The sequence below is a fragment of the Arachis stenosperma genome, chromosome 5 (assembly GCF_014773155.1).
Source record: "Arachis stenosperma cultivar V10309 chromosome 5, arast.V10309.gnm1.PFL2, whole genome shotgun sequence".
NCBI classification, from domain to species: Eukaryota; Viridiplantae; Streptophyta; class Magnoliopsida; order Fabales; family Fabaceae; genus Arachis; species Arachis stenosperma.
The window spans coordinates 84732024-84740824 of NC_080381.1; the positions used below are offsets into that span (position 1 = coordinate 84732024).

General features: G+C 39.8%; 1 non-coding gene across 1 annotated transcript; it reads right to left on the bottom strand.

The window, feature by feature from the left end:
• Positions 1–6357: 6357 nt before the first annotated feature.
• LOC130983352 (small nucleolar RNA R71) lies at positions 6358–6465 on the bottom strand. The gene has a single exon (XR_009087348.1). It is a non-coding gene; the product is annotated as a small nucleolar RNA R71 (small nucleolar RNA).
• Positions 6466–8801: the final 2336 nt, after the last annotated feature.

The window sequence follows — 8801 nt, forward strand, 5'->3', positions numbered from 1 at the left end:
CCGGGCCATCATGATCCATAGCATCATGATGGGAGAGGAAGTAGAAGTTCATGAGGTTATAGCCCAAGAACTCTATAAGGTGGCGGACAAGTCCTCTACCTTAGCAAGGTTAGCCTTTCCTCATCTCATTTGTCACCTCTGTTATTCAGTTGGAGTTGACATAGAGGGAGACATCCCCATTAATGAGGACAAGCCCATTACTAAGAAGAGGATGGAGAAAACAAGAGACCCCTCTCATCATGAGATCCCTGAGATGCCTCAAGGGATGCACTTTCCTCCACAAGACTATTGGGAGCAACTGAACACCTCCCTAGGAGAATTAAGTTCCAACATGGGACAACTAAGGGTGGTGCACCAAGAACATTCCATCCTCCTCCATGAAATTAGAGAAGATCAAAGAATCATGAGAGAGGAGCAACAAAGACAAGGAAGAGACATTGAGGAGCTCAAGCACTCCATAAGACCTTCAAGAGGAAGAACAAGCCGCCATCACTAAGGTGGACCCGTTCTTTAATCTCCTTGTTCTTTATTTTCTTGTTTTTCGAAATTTAGTGCTTATGTTTATCTATGTTTGTGTCTTATGATCATTAGTGTCTTAGTGTCTATGCCTTAAAGTTATGAATGTCCTATGAATCCATCACCTCTCTTAAATGAAAAATGTTCTTAAGTGAAAAAGATAAGAATTGCATGAATTTTGAATTTTATAACAGTTTAATTATTTTGATGTGGTGGCAACACTTTTGTTTTCTGAATGCATGCTTGAACAGTGCATATGTCTTTTGAATTTGTGGTTCATGAATGTTGGCTCTTGAAAGAATGATGGAAAAGGAGACATGTTACTGAGGATCTGAAAAATCATAAAAATGATTCTTGAAGCAAGAAAAAGCAGTGAATACAAAAAAAAAATGAAAAAAAAAAGAGAAAGAGAAAAAGAAAGAAAAAAAGAAATAAAGTTGTGATCCAAGGCAAAAAGAGTGTGCTTAAGAACCCTGGACACCTCTAATTGGGGACTTTAGCAAAGCTGAGTCACAATCTGAAAAGGTTCACCCAATTATGTGTCTGTGGCATGTATGTATCCGGTGGTAATACTGGAAGACAGAGTGCTTTGGGCCACAGCCAAGACTCAATAAGTAGCTGTGTTTAAGAATCATCATACTTAGCTAGGAGAATCAATAACACTATCTGGATTCTGAGTTCCTAAAGAAGCCAATCATTCTGAATTTCAAAGGATAGAGTGAGATGCCAAAACTATTCAGAGGCAAAAAGCTAAAAGCCCCGCTCATCTAATTAATACTGATCTTCATAGATGTTTTTGGAATTCATTGCATATTCTCTTCTTTTTATCTTACTTGATTTTCAGTTGCTTGAGGACGAGCAACAATTTAAGTTTGGTGTTGTGATGAGCGGATAATTTGTACGCTTTTTAGCATTGTTTTTAGTATGTTTTTAGTATGATCTAGTTAGTTTTTAGTATACTTTTATTAGTTTTTAGCTAAAATTCACTTTTCTGGACTTTACTATGAGTTTGTGTGTTTTTCTGTGATTTCAGGTATTTTCTGGCTGAAATTGAGGGACCTGAGCAAAAATCTGATTCAGAGACTGAAAAGGACTACAGATGCTGTTGGATTCTGACCTCCCTGCACTCGAAGTGGATTTTCTGGAGCTACAAAAGCCCAATTGGCACGCTCTCAACGGCTTTGGAAAGTAGACATCCTGGGCTTTCCAGCAATATATGATAGTCCATACTTTGCCCAAGATTTGATGGTCCAAACCGGCGTTCAAAGTCACCCTCAGAATTTCCAGCGTTAAACGCCGGAACTGGCACCAAAATGGGAGTTAAACGCCCAAACTGGCACCAAAGCTGGCGTTTAACTCCAAGAAGAGTCTCTACACGGAAATGCTTCAATGCTCAGCCCAAGCACACACCAAGTGGGCCCGGAAGTGGATTTTTATGTCATTTACTCATCTTTGTAAACCTTAGGCTACTAGTTTTCTATAAGTAGGACCTTTTACTATTTTATTTTCATCTTCTGATCTTTGGAATCTTTTGATCTTTAGATCTTTTGATCACTTTGGGAGGCTGGCCATTTGGCCATGCCTAGACCTTGTTCTTATGTATTTTCAACGGTGGAGTTTCTACACACCATAGATTAAGGTGTGGAGCTTTGCTGTACCTCGAGTATTAATGCAATTACTATTGTTCTTCTATTCAATTCCGCTTGTTCTTGTTCCAAGATATCACATGTTCTTCAACTTGATGAATGTGATGATCCGTGACACTCATCATCATTCTCACCTATGAACGTGTGACTGACAACCACCTCCGTTCTACCTTAGATTGGGTGAATATCTCTTGGATTCCTGATACATGATGCATGGTTGATCGCCTGACAACCGAGTGCTCGCCTGACAACCGAGCCAGCCATTCCGTGAGATCAGAGTCTTCGTGGTATAGGCAAGAACTGATGGCGGCATTCAAGAGAATCCGGAAGGTCTAACCTTGTCTGTGGTATTCTGAGTAGGATTCAATGATTGAATGACTGTGACGTGCTTCAAACTCCTGAGGGCGGGGCGTTAGTGACAGACGCAAAAGAATCACTGGATTCTATTCCGGCCTGATCGAGAACTGACAGATGGATAGCCGTGCCGTGACAGGGTGCGTTGAACATTTCCACTGAGAGGATGGGAGGTAGCCACTGACAACGGTGAAACCCTTGCATAAGCTTGCCATGGAAAGGAGTAAGAAGGATTGGATGAAGACAGTAGGAAAGCAGAGAGACGGAAGGGACCAAGCATCTCCATTCGCTTATCTGAAGCTCTTACCAATGAATTACACAAGTATCTCTATCTTTATCTTTATGTTTTATTCATCATCTATACCCATTTGAGTCTGCCTGACTAAGATTTACAAGGTGACCATAGCTTGCTTCATACCAACAATCTCCGTGGGATCGACCCTTACTCGCGTAAGGTTTATTACTTGGACGACCCAGTGCACTTGCTGGTTAGTTGTGCGAAGTTGTGTTTATGCCATGGTATTGAACACCAAGTTTTTGGATTCATTACCAGGGATTATTTGAGTTGTGAAAAGTATTGATCACAATTTCGTGCACCACTAAGCTTGTTTCTTCCACCATTATTAAAGCTTTATTGGGGCTTTTGTTGATCCTTCCATGAGAAGTTTGGATGATTTCTCCATGAAGAATTGTAGGTGTTCCCATAGGGTTCACCCATGTAATTCACCTCTGCCATTGCAGGGTTCTCAAGATCATAAGCTTCTTCTTCAGAAGATGCCTCTTTAGTACTGTTGGATGCATTTTTCCATCTATTCAGACTTTGAGAGATCATGTTGACTTGCTTAGTCAACATTTTGTTCTGAGCCAATATGGCATTCATAGCATCAATTTCAAGAACTCCCTTCTTTTGAGGTGTCCCATTACTCACAGAATTCCTCTCAAAAGTGTACATGAATTGGTTATTTGCAACCATGTCAATGAGTTCTTGAGCTTCTGCAGGCATTTTCTTTAGGTGAATGGATCCACCTGTAGAATGATCCAGTGACATCTTAGAGAACTCAGATAGACCATAATAGAATATATCCAAAATGGTCCACTCTGAAAGCATGTCAGAAGGACACCTTTTGGTCATCTGTTTGTATCTTTCCCAAGCTTCATAGAGGGATTCGCCATCTTTTTGTTTGAAGGTCTGAACATCCACTCTAAGCTTGCTCAGCTTTTGAGGAGGAAAGAATTTAGCCAAGAAGGCCGTGACCAGCTTATCCCAAGAGTCCAGGCTATCTTTAGGTTGTGAATCCAAACATATTCTAGCTCTGTCTCTTACAGCAAAAGGGAAAAGCATGAGCATGTAGACTTCAGGATCTACTCTATTAGTCTTAAAAATCTCACATATCTGTAGAAACTCAGTTAAAAACTGATAGGGATCTTCTAATGGAAGTCCATGGAACTTGCAGTTCTATTGCATTAGAGCAACTAGTTGAGGTTTCAGCTCAAAATTGTTTGCTCGAATTGCAGGAATTGAGATGCTTCTTCCATCAAATTTGGAAGTATACTCCTTCCATCAAAATTGTTTGCTCGTCACAGTCATTCAATCCCTGAATCCTACTCGGAATACCACAGACAAGGTTTAGACTTTCCGGATTCTCAAGAATGGCCACCAATAATTCTAGCTTATACCACGAAGACTCTGATCTCACGGAATGGAAGGCTCAGTTGTCAGGCGAGGGCAACCATGCGTCATGCATCAGGAATCCAAGAGATACACACTCTAGCTCTCGCTTGTAGAACGGAGTTAGTTGTCAGGCACGCGTTCATAAGGATGGATGATGATGAGTGTCACGGATCATCACATCCATCAGGTTGAAGTACGAATGATATCTTAGAACAAGAATAAGCTTGAATTGAATAAAAGGCAGTAGTAATTGAATTAAAACTCGAGGTACAGCAGAGCTCCACACCCTTAATCTATGGTGTGTAGAAACTCCACCGTTGAAAATACATAAGTGATAGTGGTTCAGGCATGGCCGAATGGCCAGCCCCCAAAACGTGATCAAAGATGTAAAATCCCAGATGTCTAATATAATAGTAAAAAGTTCTATTTATACTAAACTAGCTACTAGGGTTACAGAGATAAGTAATTGATGTAGAAATCTACTTCCGGGGCCCACTTGGTGTGTGCTTGGGCTGAGCTTGAGATTTACACATGCAGAGGCTTCTCTTAGAGTTAAACGCCAAGTTATAACGTGTTTTTGGTGTTTAACTCTGGTTTGTGATGTGTTTCTGGCGTTTTACTCCAGAATGCAGCATGGAATTAGCGTTGAACGCCAGTTTGCGTCGTCTAATCTCGAATAAAGTATGGACTATTATATATTGATGGAAAGCTCTCAATGTCTACTTTTCAACGCTGTTGAGAGCGCGCCATTTGGAGCTATAGCTCTAGAAAATTTATTTCGAGTGAAGGGAGATCAAAATCCAACAGCATCAGCAGTCCTTTGTCAGCCTTCTTATCAGAGTTTTGCTCAGATCCCTCAATTTCAGCCTGAAAATACCTCAAATTACAGAAAAACACACAAACTCATAGTAAAGTCCAGAAATATGAATTTAACATAAAAACTAATGAAAACATCCCTAAAAGTAGCTAGATCCTATTAAAAACTACCTAAAAACAATGCCAAAAAGCGTATAAATTATCTGCTCATCACATATCTTTTAATTTCTTGTTAGTCAAGTAATCAATTTTTAAAAATCAAATCTTTTTCAATTATATCTTTTCAAGCATATCTTTTTAAAAAAATCAAATCTTTTTCAATCATATCTTTTCAATCATCTCTTTTTAAAACAAATCTTTTTCAATCATATCTTTTTAAATTTTGATTGCAATATCTTTTTCTAACTTCTTATCTTTTCAAAATTATTTTCAAATCTTTTTTCAACTAATTACTATTTCTTATATTTTTTAAAAACCACCTAACCACTTTTCCACTTCCAATTTTCGAAAATCACTAACCACTTTTTCAAAAATCTTTTTAATTAACTAATTGTTTTCAATTCTAATTTTATTTTATTTCTTTTTCAAATTTTTGAATACTCCCTCTCTCTCATCTCTTTGTATTTATTTGCTAACACTTCTCTTCTACTTATAATTCAAACCCTCTCTCTCTCTCTCTCTCTGTGTTCGAATTCCTCTTATTCTCTCTCTACCTCATTCCTCTATTGTTCTTTTCCTCTAACACATCATGAAATCTCTATACTGTGACATAGAGGATTCCACTACTCTCTTTTGTTCTCTTCTTTTTTATATGAGCAGAAATAGGGGTAAAAACATTCTTGTTGAAGCTGATCCTGAACCTGAAAGGACTCTGAAGAAGAAGCTAAGAGAAGCTAAAGCATAACACTCCGGAGAAGACCTTTCAGAGAATTTCAAAAAAAAGTAGACATGGCAGCCGAACCCAACAACAATGCCAGAGATGTAAGGAAGATGCTTGGTGACTATACTGCACCAACTTCCAACTTCTATGGAAGAAGCATCTCAATTCCTGCCATTGGAGCAAACAACTTTGAGCTTAAGCCTCAATTAGTTTCTCTAATGCAGCAGAATTGCAAGTTTTATGGACTTTCATCGGAAGATCATCATCAGTTCCTAACTGAGTTCTTGCAAATCTGTGATACTTTTAAGACCAAAGGGGTTGATCACGAGGTCTACAGACTTATGCTTTTCCCCTTTGCTGTAAGAGATAAAGCTAGAACATGGTTGGACTCACAACCTAGGAAAAGCCTGTACTCTTGGGATAAGTGGGTCAATGCTTTCTTGACTAAATTCTTTCCACCTCAAAAGATGAGCAAGCTTAGAGTGGAAGTCCAAACCTTCAAACAGAAGGAAAGTGAATCCCTCTATGAAGCTTGGGAAAGATACAAGCAATTAACCAAAAGGTGTCCTTCTGACATGCTTCCAGAATGGAGCATTATATGTATATTCTATGATGGTCTGTCTGAATTGTCCAAGATGTCATTGGACCATTTTGCTGGTGGATCTCTTCATCTGAAAACCCCTGCAGAAGCCTAGGAACTCATTGAGATGGTTGCAAATAACCAGTTCATGTACACTTCTGACAGAAATCCTGTGAATAATGGGATGACTCAGAAGAAAGGAGTTCTTGAGATTGATACTCTAAATGCCATATTGGCTCAGAACAAAATATTGACTCAGCAAGTCAATATGATTTCTCAGAATCTGAATGGATTGCAAGCTACATCAGGTAGTGCTAAAAAAGCCTCCTCTGAAGGAGAAGCTTATGACCCTGAGAATCCTGCAATGGAAGAGGTGAATTACATAGGAAAACCCTATGGAAACACCTATAATCCTTCATGGAGGAATCATCCAAATTTGTCATGGAAGGATCAACAAAAGCCCCAACAAGGCTTCAACAACAATAATGGTGGGAGAAATAGGTTTGGCAATAGCAAACCTTTTCCATTATCTTCTCAGCAACAGACAGAAAATTCTGAGCAGAGCCTCTCTGGCTTAGCAAACATAGTCTCTGATCTATCTAAGGCCACTCTCAGTTTGATGAATGAAACACGGTCCTCTATAAAAAATTTGGAGGCACAAGTGGGTCAGCTGAGAAAAAGAGTTAATGAAACTCCTCCTAATACTTTTCCAAGCAATACAGAAGAGAATTCAAAAAGAGAGTGCAAGGCAATAACCATACCTGGCGTGGCCAAACCTGGAGAAGAGGAAGAGGAAGTGGTTCCCAATGAGGAAGACCTCAATGGATGTCTACTGACCACTAGAAAGTTCCCTCATGAGGAACCAAAGGAATCTGAGGCTCATGCAGAGACCATAGAGATTCCACTAAATTTTCTATTACCATTCATGAGCTCTGATGAATATTCTTCTTCTAAAGAAGATGAAGTCATTGATGAAGAGCAAGTTGCTCAGTATTTAGGAGCAATCATGAAGTTGAATGTTCAAGTTATTTAGTAATGAGACTTGGGAGGATGAACCTCCATTGCTCATTAATGAACTAAATGCCTTGGTTCAGCTGAAGATACTTCAAAAGAAACCGGATCCCGGAAGGTTCTTAGTACCTTGCACCATTGGCACCATGACCTTTGAGAAGGCTCTGTGTGAGTAGGGGTCAGGCATCAACCTCATGCCACTCTCTGTAATGGAGAAACTAGGAATCTTTGAGGTACAAGCTGCAAGAATCTCATTGGAGATGGAAGACAGTTCGATGAAAAAGGCTTATGGACTTGTAGAGGATGTCTTAGTGAAGGTTGAAGGCCTTTACATCCCTGCTGACTTCATAATCCTAGACATTAGGAAGGATGAGGATGAATCCATCATCCTTGAAAGACCCTTCCTAGCCACATCAAAGTTGTAATTGATGTGGACAGAGGAGAGTTAGTCCTTCAGTTTAATGAGGACTACCTTTTGTTTAAGGCTCAAGTATCTTCCTCAGTAAACATGGAGAATAAGCATGAAAGGCTTCATCCAAATCTCTCTATACAGAGTCAAGCAGAGCCCCCACACTCAAACTCTAAGTTTGGTGTTGGGATGCCACAACCATGCTCTGAGCAATTGTGAAGCTCTTAAAGAGCTAACTGTCAAGCTATTAACATTAAAGAAGTGCTTATTGGGAGGCAACCCAATTTTATTTATTTATCTATGTTAGTCTATGTTTTCTTTAGGATGATGATCATGTGGAGTCATAAAAACAATTGCAAAAATTAAAGCAAAATAAAAAAACAACATCAAAAACAGCACACCCTGGAGGACAAGCTTACTGGCGTTTAAACGCCAGAAAGGATACCAAGATGGGCGTTTAACATCCATCCTGGCACCATTCTGGGCGTTAAATGCCAGAACTGGCAGGCAAATTGGCATTTAAATGCCAATCAGGGTAGAAAAATGGGCATTTAAACGCCTAGCCTAGCACCATTCTGAGCGTTAAAATGCCAGAACTGGCAGGCATACTTTCGTTTAACGCCAGAAAAAGGCAGTAGCCTGGCGTTTAAACGCCAGGAAAGGTAGCAGAACTGGCGTTTAACGCCAGATTTGGCACACAGTGGTCATTTAAACGCCAGGAAGGTGCAGGGATGAGAATTCCTTGACACCTCAGGATCTGTGGACTCCACAGGATCCCCACCTACCTCACCTCACTCTCTCTCTTCTTCACACCTTTCCATAACACTATTCCCCAACACCAACCTACATCACCATTTAAATTCAAATCATTTCCCTCCCAAACCCACCCATTCTCCACATGATTACCCTTTCTCCCT